General features: G+C 36.0%; 1 protein-coding gene across 4 annotated transcripts in view; it reads left to right on the forward strand.

Annotated features, from left to right (window-relative positions):
- Positions 1-17,176, forward strand: part of unc80 (unc80, NALCN channel complex subunit) — a 1,852,146-nt gene that overhangs the window by 637,255 nt on the left and 1,197,715 nt on the right. The window lies entirely within an intron of this gene.

A 17,176-nucleotide genomic window follows, 5' to 3' on the forward strand; every position in this document is an offset into this window, starting at 1 on the left:
AGATGTGCACAAGTTCATGTGGAGAGAAGACACAAGAAGTGAGAAAAGCGTTATTGACTGTTACTAGTGATATCTTCATGTTGATTCAGTATGTAAGAGTTTGGAATGAATTTGGAATTAGAATGGAACACCTCTTACTTTTAAGTAGGATAAAAATGAATATCACATTGAAAAGAACAGTATGCAAAATAGTTTTGAAAAGAATTAAAGTCCAGCAGTGTTACAGGTAAACTGTAGACTTGAAAAACATCCTTTGAGAAAAAAATGAAATAGTTCAAAAAGAAGAACTAGATCATGGAGTCTCAGTAGGAAACTGAAGAAAACATTGATTGTTTCATGCAGAGAAGCTTTGGTGAAATTGTTTGCATGGATAGAAGAATAAGAGCACCATGGTTAACACAAGAAATTAAAGAATCAGCCTTGGTAAAGAAGAAACCATATCATACATTCATAGCAAATAAGTTAGCAGATGTCCTAAACGCATACAAAAAACATTGTAAGAAAGTTGAGTTGTGTGTAAAAGTAGTTATACTGAAATCATGGGAATACGTTGGTGAGAATATAGAAGATAAATATCAGGAAGGTCACAAAATATTAAGAATTGAAGAAGTTTAGAAGGAATCAAAGATAACAAAAGTGGCATAAAATGAAGATAAGGGTATTCTAGATCTCTGCATCAATTACAGTAATCTGCCATTTATCTGATTTTTAAACAATGACCTTTCAGTTAACTAACCCTGTGCATGTCCTTTTGTCAAAAACAAAATCAGGAAAGAATGTGGTCCTCAATTGGGCAAAGAATGGCTTTTTGAAGAGTAGGTCATGCCTTAGTAATTTATCCCCTTTTTTATAATGGTATTGGAGTGGCAGTTAAATTTGATATAAGGAATAGCTATACAGTTAAACTGCTCAGTTTGTAAAGGCATTTCACATGATACCACATGAAACTCTGTTATACAAATTGAAGCAAATGAGTGTGGATATGATGGTTATATGGATGCAGATAGATAGATATATAAGTGTAGCAGATAGTGCGATACCATAGAGTAACATGTGGGATCACAGAATCCAAGTGCAGGGAGGTGGCTAGGAATGTACTGCATGGCCTGTTTGCTTAGACTGCTGCTTAATGTGGACATCAATGATTTAGGAAATGCTTTGAAGGGTAACAGTTGTTTGCCAATGATACAAAATTGGATACTGTAGTTAATCAAGTGGAGATCTTGCAGAATAACTTAATTAGGCTGATAGTATGGACCAAATGTAATGGATGCTAGTTTAATATCGAAAAGTGTAAAGTTGTGCATTTTGGGATGAAAAGATTGCCAGCTTTATACTACTATACATGAAACTGGTGAAATAGGGATATCAAGGTATTGCTGGATAAGGAATCAAAGTTCAGAGGGCCCATTGCAAACATGGTCAGGGTAGCCATAGGATTACTTGGTTATTGATGCACACACACACTGATATGCAAAGATAAGGAGATTATCATTTTCCTTTATAAGGCTTTGGTAAAGTCTGTTCACCTGAGTTTCTTGATGATGAAGTGATATGGAGAATGTAGGGGATGGTGAATAAGATAGTGAATGCTCTGTTTAATGGTTTAGATTGATAGTCACATACATTTTTTTTTGTTAGACAGGATAGATAGTGTTGGATTCTGAATATATAGAGATTGGAGTAATTATTATTTGCTTCAGAATCCAACATGATCTTCCATCACAAAGGCTAGACTTGTAAATATTATTTAATGTAAACAACTTATTTTACAATTTAATATTCATATAACTACTTTAATTTTGTCGAATATCTAATTATTTAATCAAAGATATATGTATTAATAATGAAAAAACTGTATTAAATATTATTAAGCTATTTTAATTATTACTATGTTAATATTATAAGAACTTGTATTTGATAATTTAACTGCGCATTAATTGAAATGTTAATATTCTCTATTTATTCTTATTTGTAGAAATTTAACGTTATGTAATAGCTCAATTTTATTATGTTTTGTTTTGTTGTCATGGAGACACATGTAAGTAAGCGAGTGCGAGTTTTGGAACACCACGTGAGGAGAAGGTTTATTGAAAAGAGTTTTAGAAAGAGATTATGAGAACAATTTAGGCGGGAAGAACGGATATATAAGCGATGAACGCTGAAATTATAAATTTATTAAGAGAGAAGAAAAAGGCGAGGATTGGCATTAGGTTGGAATCAGGGCATTCGGGAATCACAGTGCGATAATAGCGAGTCGGCAAGTCACTCAAGCAGCTAATAAAGTCTACTAGTCGAGAGGCGGTTAGCTAATGAATTGTAGAATAACAATTATAGCTATGGAAGACAGCTGAGTGACTACTAAATAGACTAGCGATATTTGAGTTGAGATTCAATTTCAGGGCTGACCTTTCAAGGACATACAGAACCTTGAAGCAAAGCACAGAGTTATTAGCGAATAGTAGAGGCTGTGAAGTTGAAGTTTACCGTTAGCTGTGTTTAGAATTATAGTGCCTAAAGAATTATTTGAATGCAGGAGGAATGAACAACTGTGCATATAAAACCTCAAGATAAGGAATTATTGTGTATTGCCTTAATTCATGAGTCATCAGTAGTACTTCATGCAAGAACGTTTGTTTATGTGTATAGTGACCAATGATTAATTCAGTTATTGCTTAGAAGATTTATTTAATGAGTGCCATATACTGTTTAAGTATAAGTAGATGAAGAAAAGAGATTATCGGTAAGATTATTCCAACCTTCAATAATTCTATACAGAGAAGTGTGTGAGTTTCATCCTAGAATTTCCCTATATTAACAGTAACTATTGCGGAAATTAGCTGAAGTGTAGATTTAAAAGTGTTTGCTTCAGAAGAAGTGTTACTGAATTTTTATTATATTTGGAACTTAAGAAACTGTGAGATATTTGTGCAATCGGTTACTGAGGAACTTTGTGACTTGAGCCTTACCAAGTAGTTAATTGAATTTTGTGAGAGCTAAAATGTTTATAATATCTTACTTAGTGATTTGAACTTAAGTCTAAATTGTGATTCTAAATTAAATGTTTGTTTTTGTTAATCTAAAGTTGTGTTTTGCCTGAATCTCTTTTACTGCACCATTCATAAAAGATTTGAACCAAAGCGGGAGAGATAAATAAGTTAAATATACTCGGCCAGTATATACAATATTAACACCTAAAAGGAGAAATAGTTGTGAGTTGGTTTTTCTTCAGTTCTTGAACTAATTCAGATATAGAGTGGCACAGTCTTTAAATATAAATTTTCTCTATATTTGAATTAGAAATCAACTTGCAACCTATCAACTAGTTAAGAACATCGTAATAACTATATATCGGATCCAAAGTATAAATTGAGAAGAAGTAGGATCCAACAATAGAACATTTAAGTTTCTGCAGAGTTTTATAGGATTGACATAGAGCTTTTTTTTTTTTTTTTCAATGCTTGGCTATAGGGGAAGAACAAAGGGTCACTCCTGGAAAATGAGCAAGAGTGCAGTTAGTAAAGACCTCAGGACTGGATTTTTCACTTGGAGAGGTGGATAAGTGAAATGAGACATAGTCTGTTATCATTGCTTTCTCAGCAAGAAGAGGTACAATAGCTATTTTGTGGATATTCTGGGTCTTCTATGATGATTCTATGAGTACAAAGAGATTTAAGTGCAATAATAATGATAATAATAATAATCTAATTTTGAAGTAGTATCAACACTCCCATTAGTTGGTGAATAATTATGATGCGATATTTGTGGAACTGTAAGGTGGGTTATTATGTAAAGCCACATAATAAACTTAAATCATTATCATACATATACAAATATTGTAGCAATTGATGTGGAACATTAATGAAGCCTATATATATATGAGTAGCCTTGTCATGACAAGACCTCATGTGCAAACTTTGCTTGTTACACTTGGGTAAAGGATTAAAGAAGAATATAATTGCTTCCCAAGTATAATTTATATTGATATCAAGTGGGATGAGCAACAAGAAAAAGTGGTTCATAGATCACAGGAATTAGTTAAAACATATATCTGACACAAGCAATGTTAACCCTTGTATCAAGAACCACATGGATAAACTGGATAGGAGTGAAATAGATAAAATTAAGTAACCACTATGAAAGCATAAGTTTTATTATTATTATTATTATTATTATTATTAAACAAGACCTCATGGAGTCAAAGACTCATCTAGGAGGTCCTTTTATCTCACACACATCTCATCATACCAGGTCTTAAACACATTCAAACTCCTTGCAGACACCACACTCTCAGGCAAGGCATTCCAATCATTCACAACTCTGCACGAAAAAAACCTGCCTCTCACTCCCCTACTCACACCCTCTTTATATAGTTTCCAGGGATGACCTCTGGTTCTCCCCTGATCTCCCACTATTCGCTGTAGAACTTCTCCACCATTGATCCTATAACAACCCCTTACCAACTTGTAGGTCTCTATCATATCTCCCCTCTTCCTTCTCTCCACTAGACTCTGCAAATTACATCTTTTCAATCTTTCCTCATACTCGACATTCCAGAGGTCAGAAAAAACTACCTTAGTCAGTCGCCTTTGGACCCTTTCCAACATCTCTTCATCCTTCTGAAAACCAGGTGACCAAATCTGGGCACAATAGTCCATGTGTGGCCTAATCAAAGCCTTATACAATGGAACAAGAATCTCCCTACTTCTACATGTCAGTGTCCTCCTCATCATTCCCAGAAGTCTTTGTGTTGTCTTCACAATTTTGGCGATGTGTCCCCTAAATTTTAGATCCTTATCCACTATCACTCCCAGATCTCTTATTTCGTCTACTTCCAACAATATATTCTCACCAAGCATAAATTCTGCATCCCATCTTTGTTTTCCAAATTTTAAAACCTTACATTTTGCAACATTGAACTCACATCCCCATTTGCTTTCCCAATCACTCAATTTATTCAAGTCTTCTTGCAAGGCCACAACATCTTCACTACTCTTTATGGTTCGTCCCAACTTTGCATCATCTGCAAACAACTGAATATCTCCATCCAAATCTTTGCCAATATCATTAATATACAAGTTAAATAGTAATGGCCCTAAAACAGATCCCTGAGGCACTCCACTAGTGACTTTCCTTTTCCTGGATATTGCACCCCCATACACAACTTGTTGATACCTATCAGATAGCCAGTCTCCAATCCAATGCACTAATCTAATATCCAACCCCATCTGCTCTAGTTTGACTGTCAACTTATCATGAGGTACTCTATCAAAAGCTTTTGCGAAATCCAAGTATATTACTGTGTATCCTTCTCCTCTGTCCAAGGAAGCAGTCACTTTATTGTAATAAGTAAGTAGATTACTAAAACATGACCTCCCTTTAGCAAATCCATGCTGTCCATCAAAGATTATACCATTGTTGTCAACCCAACTCTGGATCCTAGTTCTCACAAGCTTCTCCAACAACTGAACCACAACACCTGACACACAGATAGGCTTATAGTTTGATGCTTGAGTTCGATCACCTCCTTTATGAAGTGGCACAATCTTGCCCTCCTTCCACTCTTTAGGGACTTGACCAAGTGCAAGACTCGTATTAAAAAAATATGTCAAGGCAGGTGTCAACTCTCTGGCACATTCCTTCAAAATACGCGGTGATATATTATCAAGTCCCACAGCCTTATTTACATCTAGTTTACTCAACTCCCCAAACACCTCTTGCTCACTTACAGTCAGTCTCTCCTCCCCATCATCAACTGCTCTCAATCTCTCCATGAAGTCACATTCACAAGATTGAAAGATCTTTATGAACTGCTCATTAAGTATCTCCACCACACATTCTGCAACAGCTGTCTTTATACCATTTCCTCCAATCAATGTCATCCTTCCATAATCATTCTTTCTTTTGCTGGCTACATATCGAAAGAACTCCTTAGGATTCTTTTTAGCTTCATTAGCTAACTGCTGTTCATACCTCTCTTTAGCTACTCTCACCAACCAAGTCACTCTCCTTGCCTGGTCTTTGTAGAACTCATGAAATTGGTTACTTCCACTTCTCTTATGCTGCCTCCACAATGCCCTTTTTCTCTGTATTGCATGCTTAATCTCTTTATTCATCCATCTCACACCTAACTTATTTAACCTTCTCACCCGTGGTATACATTTAGACATTGCATCCACTAAATATTTTTTGAAAATCCCCCAAGCTGCATTGATCTCTTTTCCAGCTAACTCCTCATTCCATGCTACACCTGCAAGCCGTCTCCTGAGCTCTTCATAATTACCCCCCTTGTAGTTCCACATATACCCTTTTTTCACAGGGGTCCTTGCACTGCTGGCAACCACCCAAGTAATCACCTCATGGTCACTTTCACCAATTGGTGGATGATTTGATACCTCATTGATAATTACATCCTCCGATGAGATGACCAAATCCAAGACCCTTAATCCTCTTGTGCCCTCTGTTACATACTGTCTGAGGTAGTTATCCCTCAAAAACTCAAGAAACTCATTTTCTTTACTTTCAGTTGCTATCTCTTCATTCCAGTCTATATTGCCATAATTAAAATCACCCATAATGATCACCCTTTTCTTATTTGCTTGGCTTATTTGACTATACATTTCACTATCACCACCATCCACATTACCAGGTCTACAACAACATCCCACCAAGTATTTGATTCTATTCACCTCTATCTCACACCTTAACATGAAGGCAAAGATAGCAGGCATTGACCATACTCATGAGAATTATAAGCTGAAATGTGACATACAAAAATAAACAACAAGTTACATGATAACCACGGTATTTAACATTAATTATATGAATGTACAGAAGTTTCTTTACATCGATGATGTTTTTGCTGTTTGACTTCATTCTGAAAATGAACTTACCACTTTCCTACATTGGATCAATAGCCTTCATCCACACATTCAATTCACCATGGAAAAAGAAAATGCTGGTAGTCTACCATTCTTGGACATCCTTCTTACTTACACAGCCTCTGGTATTTTGTCAACCAGTGTTTATCAAAAACCTACCTTTACTGACAGATACATTCAATCAAAAGTCTACTCATCATACCTCTCAAAAAATTCATGTTATCAAGTCTTTAATAAATAGAGCACATAATATATGCTTCTCTCCCTCAAGATGAACATCAAAAGTAATGTAATTTAATAGTTACAACCCTCATCAGATCCAGCAGCTAATTGATTCCTATGTTCCAACACCTAAGGTTTCTTCAGCACACCACAGGGTTCCAACCCCTTATATTTCTGGTATCTTTCAACCTATTGGTAAAATTTTGAAGAGGTATCAACAAAAATTCTCATCTGCTACCATCTACAAAAGACAAACTGCCACATTTATCATTAGCTGGTGTTTACCACATACCTTGTGAACGCAATTTGATATACTTTGACCAGCAGCCCTTCTATGGAAACAATAATTAATGAACATCAATATTATATTGAATATGCGAAACCTCAAAAGTCTGATCTGACACAACATGGTATTGACACTAAACACACCACCCAGTGCGATGAAGCTTGTCTTCTCCATAAAAACAGTTTTAAACATGAAGCTTTTTCAAAGAAGGTTGTGAAGTCCTTTTACATTGGTCAAACCTGAATCAAAATGATTGTATCTCTCTCTCTCTCTCCCAAAAGTTTGGTAGATTCTCATTTTATGCACACATCAAGAATAGTTTTAATATTATTTATTAATGAAATGATTTCTAGTGCACAGGTTTTTAATCGGTAAACCGCTTGTTGTATGTACCTTGTATTCCCGCTTCTTTGATTTGCTTGTTTTTATACACTCATAATGTACTGTTATTTTCAGTACTAAATATCTGTATAATTTCTTTAAAGTTAATGAGCGTGGTTTTCGTGTAATTTGTTGTTTATAGTTATGCTACAAGTACCTTTAAAGATTGGCATGCATAAATGAAATCTAGTGTAGTGTTTCTGCAGCATGATGAGTAGGAGGCAGGGTGACACGGATGGAAGGTGATGGGTGGCAAGGTAACCATTGTCATGGATATTGAAAGTTTTTTCACTTGGTTATAATATGAGTTAAAGATGCCAAGAAATTACATTCTTGGTTTCATCCTTTATCCAAGTGTAAGCAAACAAAGTTTGTGTGTGAAGTTACTTCACAACTGGCCTATATACAGAGACTAGTGACTTCACAATAATTATCTTACTATCCCAAAATGCAATGCATGTATCCTTATGGACATGTATAATACTATGCATTATGGGAAGGGCCAGTACTCAGACTGGTTTCGACATTTATTGAGGTCTCATCAGTGGGAGCCTGACCCAGAATTTATACGAAGGTTGAAGTAATGCAGAAGTCTTGTTCAAAAGGTGTCACACCTTATTACTAAAATACTCTGGATATACATCCTTATATATCCTTATACTGGATATACAATATACAAGTATCCCAGTCATGAAATTACTTCATTATCAAACTTTGTTTGCTTATACTTCGATAAAGGATGAAACCAAGAATATAATTTCTTGGCATCTTTAATTCATTGTCATGGATGTAGTTGGAATTATTTAAGGAGCACTTAAATAATTAGTCAGGGAATTTACTGGCATGAATGATGTTTGACAATACTAGAAGGGAGACAAAAGAGTACATGGACTAGATGTCAAGGAATTAATTGTGCATAAGATGTTTAATAGTCTACATGTTAAAATGCTGCTGGATTGAAAATATTTCACTGCACAATTTTAAGGAATACTGAAATGAGTTTATTCTTTTCTTGATCTGGTTGTTTAATTAGAGTAACTTCACACACAAACTTTGTTTTTAATTGGAAGAACTACAGAATTGTGCCACTATACAAGATCGAGAGTTAAGACATATTTAATTATAGATCTGACTATGTGTTTATTTTTTGAAGGGTGTATTAAAACACAGAGGGGGGATGGAATAAAAGAGAAGAGTTTACCAGAGCATTCGGTGTTAATGTTGGAAAGCTACTGCTTGTGTTTTTATAGCCTTAGTGGAAAGTGGAAGCATGGTGGATGCCAGTTGAGTGGAGCATTGTCCATGGTAGCACCTGTAGAAGAGATATATGGTTGTAACAATTGTTGAAGTGACATTGTGAGACAGTGAAGTGAGTGACTGATCAGCTTCTCTAAAAATCCTTGAATAGCATCAAGGATTTTTAGAGAAGTCTTTGATGAACTGCTCCAAATATCAGTATTCCTAAGGTTGGGCAAATTTGTAGTGGTAGTAGCTAGGTGGATTAAAAGTAACATCCTGTGTAGAAAAGGATATCAAGTTTTTTAGAGGTTAAGCCAGCAACAGATGGAAGAAGAGCAAATGGGATTTAGAAATTATTATTATTATTTGTGACACCTCCAAGGAGTCTGAAGACTCATCGTGGGAGGACACCAACTGTACAACTCTCCATCTCCTCTACTACTAATCACCTACATCAGCGCCATCTACTGCCCACCACCACAGCTAGTATTTTTTGTCTGTGCATTGCGTGTGTTCTGAAGGGCCGATTTGTCTGTATGTGGGATGAAAAACCCCAGTTTCCAGGAGAAAAAACCCTGCTACCTCCGTATGAGATCTGCTAACTCACGTTCAATTGAAAAAGTCCGTATAAAGATTCCTCCCATCAACTTAGGCCTTTTCTAATCGAAGGGCACAACGTACCATTGTTCTTCCAGTTGTGCTACAGAGACGCTTAATAGCAGAAATAGCAGAAGCACAGTAGATGCAATTTTCAGACTAAACAGATTAGCAGATCTTATGAGAGAGAAAAATAAAAAAAAGTCTACTGCTGTTTTACTGACTTCAAACAAACTTTTGACTCAATAAACAGAAGCAAACTCATTAAAATTCTAGAAACAGAAGGTTCGACAAATACCTATTAAATTGTATCAAGAATTACTATTCAGAAATACAAGCAATAGTGAATTACAAAAACATAGAAACAGATCAAATAGCAATTAAAAAGGGAGTTATGCAAATTTGTGCATTGTCACCATATTTATCCAATCTGTACCTAAAAGAAGTGGTAGACGAAGGACTACAGATGTGTGAAGGCATAACTGTAAATGGAAAAAATATAACACATTTAAAGTATTCCAACGACATAGTTATCACTACAAACAGCCAAGAAAAATTAGAAAATATTCTGACCAAAGCTGCATCAAACAAGTAACAAATATGATATGAAAATCAATTTAGTAAAACAAAACTAATGGTAATAGGTAGAAAAAGAGAAACAATCGAAATGAAAATAGAAAACAGTAATATAGAACAAGTAAAGCAGTTCAATTACCTAGGATCAATGATCACTGGAGATATAGACTGTTTCGAAACCATCAAATACAGATTCAATAATGGATGGATAACAATGGGCAGACTACAAAAAATATGGAACAATAAAAGATGAAGCAAAGAACTCAAATTAAAGATATATAAAACAATGGCTTAGGGAAATAACAACGTAGACTAGGATATACATTAAAATAAATTTTTAATACACTTCCAATATTTCGGCAACATCGTGTTGCCATTTTTAACAGGAACTTGTGAGCAAGACACGTGCATACAGGCACAGCAAACAGTAAATGAGGACAAAGCAGGAAGCTTCTTTCTCCTAAAGTCCTAATGGTGCCCCCTAGCGGGCAATGTTGGTATTCTTGGGTGATTGGGCTGAGGTCTTCTGATGTAGGTTTCACAAATTTGAGGCAGTCTCATGCAGCCAAATGTGTTGAGGTTTAGATTGTTTCTTAGGGCTGAGGCTGATTCCATGAAAAGCTCTATTGTTAGATCGGCTACTTACCTCCCTATCAAGTACAATCCCACCAACTCACAAATTAGAAAACTCCACAGGCTCCTTAAGAAGGTCACTTCTTGGCCTGTGGAAGTCACTAACAAATTAAAACCATTTAACTCCATACCCTCCCCCCCCCCATATTTATGGACTCCCAAAAATACATAAGGAAAATGTGCCATTACGTCCCATAGTGGATGGCATTGATTCCCCCACATACAAACTAGCTAAACATTTAGCCAAAGCTCTCACACACTATACTGGCAACACACCTTCCTACATAAAAAACTCAGCCCACTTCAAAGCTAGCATAGAAAACCTTACACTCAAACACACTGACATAATGGTCAGCTTTGATGTCTCCTCCTTATTCACAAATGTCCCACTCAAAGAATCCTTAGAGCTAATCCAAGCTAAATTTCCTCCCGATATCACAGCCCTATTTCAGTTCACAATGAACTCTGGCTATTTTGTTTGGCAAGGAAAATTCCACAAACAAATAGAGGGGACAGCCATGGGTTCTCCACTCTCCCCACCCTTGGCTAACTTTTATATGGAGACTTTTGAAGAGAAAGCCTTAAACTCTGCCCCACAGAAACCAACTATTTGGCTTCAATATGTAGATGATGTGTTTGCTATTTGGCCACATGGCTCTGATTTACTCCTCTCCTTCCTAACACACTTAAACAACCAACACCCCAGAATCAAATTCACCCTGGAAGAAGAAAAAAACAACTGCCTTCCTTTCTTAGACACACTAGTCACCCGCCAGCCTGATGGAACCTTGGTTTTCTCAGTCTATAGAAAACCCACCCATACAAGCAGATACATTCACCAACAATCCCACCACCCTTCCTCACAACAATATGGAGTCATTAAGACACTACACAACAGGGCTAAACTTATCTTTTTAAATGGCAATGCCCTAACCACAGAACTAAACTACATTCTCAACATTTTCTCAATGGCTACCCTCCGAAAACAATCCAAAAAAAATATTTAAACCAATAAACCACAACCCCCCCCCCCTCACAACACGGATTACTCTAAATCCATCACCATACCCTATATCAGAGACACCTCGGAAAAAAATTACAAAAATCCTAAAAAAACACGGCTTAACTTCTTGTTACAGACCATATAAGAAATTGGCATCCCTTATCCGCTCCACTATAAACCAATCTCCCCCCCCATCCCCTAGACCTACCTGGTGTATACCAGGTCCCTTGCAGCTGTAAGCTGTCCTACTTTGGCCAAACAGGCAGGACAGCCAGTATCAGAATTACAGAATACAAGAACTACATCCGGTTCCACCAATACAGCCACTCTGGTCTTGCAGACCATGCTCTGGATACTCGCCATAGCATACAGTGGAAGAAAGCCATGATCATTCACTGTAGTAAATATAAGTATGAAAGGCTTTTCATGGAATCAGCCTCAGCCCTAAGAAACAATCCAAACCTCAACAAATTTGGCTGCATGTGACTGCCTGAAATTTGGGAAACCTACATCAGAAGACCTCAGCCCAATCGCTATTAGGACTTTAGGAGAAAGAATAGCTTCCTGCTTCTTCCTCATTTACTGTTTGCTGTGCCTGCGTGCACGTGTCTTGCTCACAAGTTCCTGTTGAAAATGGCAACATGATGTTGCCAAAATATTGGAAGTGTATTAAAAATTTATTTTAATGTATATCCTGGTCTACGTTGTTATTTCCCTAAGCTATTTAGTAATAATATAAAACAATGATAATTCTCACAGTACTCTATGGCTCAGAATGCTGGATCTTAAGACAAAAAGAAACAGATAAACTTAATGCTTTTGAAATGAAATGTCTAAGAAAAATCAATAGAACAAACTGGACAGGAAAAAAAAACAAATGGAAAAGTCAGGGAAGAACTTAACTTTAAAGAAACAATAATTACAGCATTAAAAAAGAGCCAACTAAGCTGGTTTGAACATGTTTCAAGAATGAACCCAGAAAGACTACCAAGCATATTATTAAATGATAGAATTGAAGGACATCCTGGCAGAGGAAAACCAAGAAAGAAATGGATTGACAACATTAAAGAAAGCACCCACTTAAACTCCATAATAAAACTTCAGAAAGAAATGGCAAAAATTCATCTTTGAGGAACTCAACCCATCATGAGTGGAAGAGAAGAAGTAGTAGTCAGCAATTATGTGATCTGTTTATGCAGGAGAAAGGCTAGAAGTAAATATCAGGTGGAGAAGATACTGTATGCCCACAGATGCAAGACTCTTTGACACTTGTGCGCATGTCAGATGAAGGAGAATCCATTCTGATAATAGGGTAATCGATCCATCTTGTGGGATGAGTTGTTTATTATTATACGTCAGAAAATTAACCTTTCTTTTATGAACATTGTAGTTTTGAAAGTGGTAACTATTTTGCTTACATAACAGTTGGAAAATTTTATTTATAACGCACGTGATTTCGCATGTTGGTAACCAATTCATACATCCTTTATTTCTTTTTCCCCCCTTCAGCATGAATTGACTATTCTTGGCAGTCTGCTAGACCCAGTCCTATGAACTGTGGGCATACAATAGATTTGAATTTATTTAGTGATTTGTATATTACCAAGCATAAGGGAAAGTGAATGAAATCCTCTTTTTGTGGGAAAAAAGGCAGGACAATGTGTTTGGTAGCATTGAAGGTGACAAGGATATCCCGATCCTACTGAAAAATGTATGAAGGTTTGTGTTTAACCCACTGGTTGTAGAAATTCTTGGAACTTGGAATGTTTGTCAAAACTATCCTTAATTTTGACAGATATTACCAAAGCTTTACAAATGGTTATTGGTCAATAAGAGAAGATGATTTTTTTTTTTAAATCAGAGAAACAGGGCAGGTGATAGAACAAAGCTCTGGACCTCTCTCACTATTTTAGCCTTCCCTTCCATGGAAGGGAAGGCTAAATAGTAGAAGCCATCCACTATGACATGTAGTGCTGACCAAAGATAAAACCAGCTACCAGTTACAGAGAATGATGGAAGATAGATCAAAGTATAGCAGTTTGCTGAGCAGGGCTTGCTGCCAGGCCTAATCAAATGCTTTAGAAATAACTACGGTTATGGTTAATGTATTAGAAATATTACCATATTTTTCAATAGATAATGCGTGCGTTATCTATACAAAAAAAGTCTAAATTCATTAAAAATGAACATGTACGGTATACTATACATAATAAATAACGGAAAAACTCACGTAGAAATATTATTTAATAGTATAATTTTCGCCTGTGTGTCACAGGCATCTTCAGTACAATTAGGCACAAAAATTAAACATTAACTGACAATTCCAAAAAGCGCCACCTAAGTAGCTGGTGTAAGATAACTAAAAAGGTCAATAACTTTCCTAAAAAATAAAAAAATAAAAATAAAATAAAAAAAAATTAATACAATAAAAAGTTAGGAAAGATTAGCTGATTTGTAAAGTACTATCTCCCATAAAGGGGATAGACGTAAGCCGTCGGATCTGTTTAAGTTAGGAGAATGAAGTAGAGTTTCACATGCTTCTTTATAAAGGCGTTCCATGAGAAACTGACTTTTGTGAAGAACTCTTGTCTTTCTCCAATGAACTCTGTGTCTAGTGAAGATGGCATGTTCTGCAAGTCCAGACTTTTCAGGTTTAAAGTATTCAATATAAAATAATATTTCTACGTGAGTTTTTCCGTTATTTATTATGTATAGTTATGTCTACTCACGGTTTACCTCTTTTAAAACTTATGTACGGTATACATTTGAAAGGTGTGAGAGGTAAATCAAATGTAATAACAAAACTAAGGTAGAAGTATTACTTAATATTTATTGAACATTAGACTATTCAAATCCAAAAAATTCTTCATCAGATTCAATATTGAAAGAATCAGTTGCAATAAAAATGTCATTTGGTATTTCTTCAGCTTCATAATTATTGTCACCCAACACCACTTCATTCCCTTGTGCTTTAATGAAACCATTTCTAATGCAGTTTTAATGCAGCCCAACTTTCTACAATCCACGTAACTATATCTTTATATCATGTTCTTTTCATCTGCAGTGTTTTGTTATATTCATGGATGCCATTCATCATCCAGTTAAGAGAAACACTTAAATGGTTTCTCTTCATAAATCCAAAAACTCAAGATGGGTAGGCCTTGAAATCCTTTATATTATCGTTTTGTGCAATTCTTTTCGATTCCTGCAACACACGGACAGTAGATATTCTCATACCTTTAGCTCTTTCACTAACAACCCAATCAAACCGCTACTATGGTTCGCCACAAGCACTTTCTAAACCTCATAACACGTTTCCTTGTATATAAACATTTCAGGACTGTTTCAGCCTTTCGCCATTCACGAACACTACTTTCTCCAATACTGAACAATCTACCAACTTCACGATTCCCTTTGCTACTTCTGCCACTTCAAGCTTGAACTGCACTGTGTAGGATTTTCTCTCTAAGAAGTACTTCTGTCTTCCATGGGTAATTCAGATCTAATAACAATGCAAGAGAATTGCATTGTTATTAGATAGTTACAAGAGAATGATTACTAGCAACGCACGTGCTTTTAAAGAATTCTTCCATCCTCTGTCTGTACTTCCTAACTCTATTGCTAGTTGGTGCATGCACATCATCTATACATCAAAAGGAGTGATGAAAATGTTGGGGATGCGCGTTATCTATCGATAAATACGGTAGTAAAGAGTAGAATACAGGATTAGGTTGATGGACGTAGAATTTTCTTTGACTCTAGCACAGGTTTGTAAAAGAGATGTCTTTCTTTATAAATCTCATTGCATTTATGAAGAGTGACAAGTGTTGGATAAAAAATACTCATATATGTAAAATTTATGGACTTCACAAATGTATTTGACAGATTAATTACTATCCACATGGACAGATTGTTATAAAGTTGAGAGAGAGAGATAAAGAGATAGGCTGGTTGATACAATAGAAATGTGGATATGAAATTGATTGTGAATGATAGTAGCAAATTTTCTCTTGGCTAGGTGATATATTATCCCAGAAAAAGAAGTAATCAGTGACAGAACACATCATTCTGTTCTTTGGCCACAAGAACAAACATGATATTGTTTGTTCTTGTGTAGAACTATTTTCTGTAGAACTTCTCCAGCATTGATCCTGTAACAACTCCTTACCAACTTATAGGTCTCTATCATATCCTCCCCTCTTCCTAATGGCCACCAGACTCTGCAAATTACATCTTCTCAATCTTTCCTCATACTCAACATTCCAGAGGTCAGAAACTACCTTAATCAGTCACCTTTGGATCCTTTCCAACATCTCTTCATCCTTCTGAAAACCAAGTGACCAAATCTGGGCAATAGCCCATATGTGACCTAATCAAAGCCTTATACAATGGAACAAGAATCTCCCTACTTCTACACATCGGTGTCCTCTGCCTCATTCCCAGAAGCCTTTGTGTTGTCTTCACAATTTTGGCTATGTGTCCCCTAAATTTCAGATCCTTATCGACTTTCACCCCCAGATCTCTTATTTCCTCCACCTCCAACAAATATTCCTCCACCTCCTCACAAAGCATAAATTCTGCATCTCATCTTTGTTTTCCAAATTAGTTTCTAAACATATTCAACTCTTTTCTGTCTATGCCTTCACTATATGCATATATTTGTTCACTTGGTATATGTTTGGATGATAAAGCTGTGGTCTAGTTCCAAAGATGAATAAGTAAGTCAATATTAGCACTATGAAATGCAGTACTTATTATTAGGAGAATCTCTCAGCCTTTGTAAGTTTTTCTGAAGAGACTTGATATCACCATCACTTCTGATAACCCACTTTCATCACACTTATGAATTTGCCTTGTTAAACCATATGAGAGATCATTAATGAGTATGATGAATAATAATAGCTTAAGAGCAGACTTCTGTGGCAATCTTCTTCGGAATGAATTTGATGAATCATGTTAGAAGTCTGTTGCTAGTAGAGAGTTAAAAGTGAAAGATAAATCTGAAAAAGGAAATGTAAAAAAAAAAAAAAAATAGTAGAGTGAAATATGTGAGGCTATAAAAAGCAGTTGTGAATGGACATAAGGAGCTGAGAAGTGTGAAGATGCGAATGAGGGAAGCATGATGAATACAGAAATGTGAGGAGGGGAGACGAGTGTGAGGAAGAATGGACACTGAATCAGTTGTGTATGCGTGTGGAGAGCATGCATGCGTGTATGTGTTTATGACGGTATTTGTTTTAAGATGTCGCCGGTCTCCAGGATAAACAAGAAAGGTTTTGGTAAAGTCAGAGAGTGTTTGTGAGTGTTGCTAATAAAATTAGCAGTTTAGCGAGTGAACATAGTTCTGTATTTGAGCTT

Source organism: Typopeltis vanoorti, chromosome 14, assembly GCF_054136105.1.
Source record: "Typopeltis vanoorti isolate ZY-2024b chromosome 14, IOZ_Tvanoo_1.0, whole genome shotgun sequence".
Lineage (NCBI taxonomy): Eukaryota > Metazoa > Arthropoda > Arachnida > Uropygi > Thelyphonidae > Typopeltis > Typopeltis vanoorti.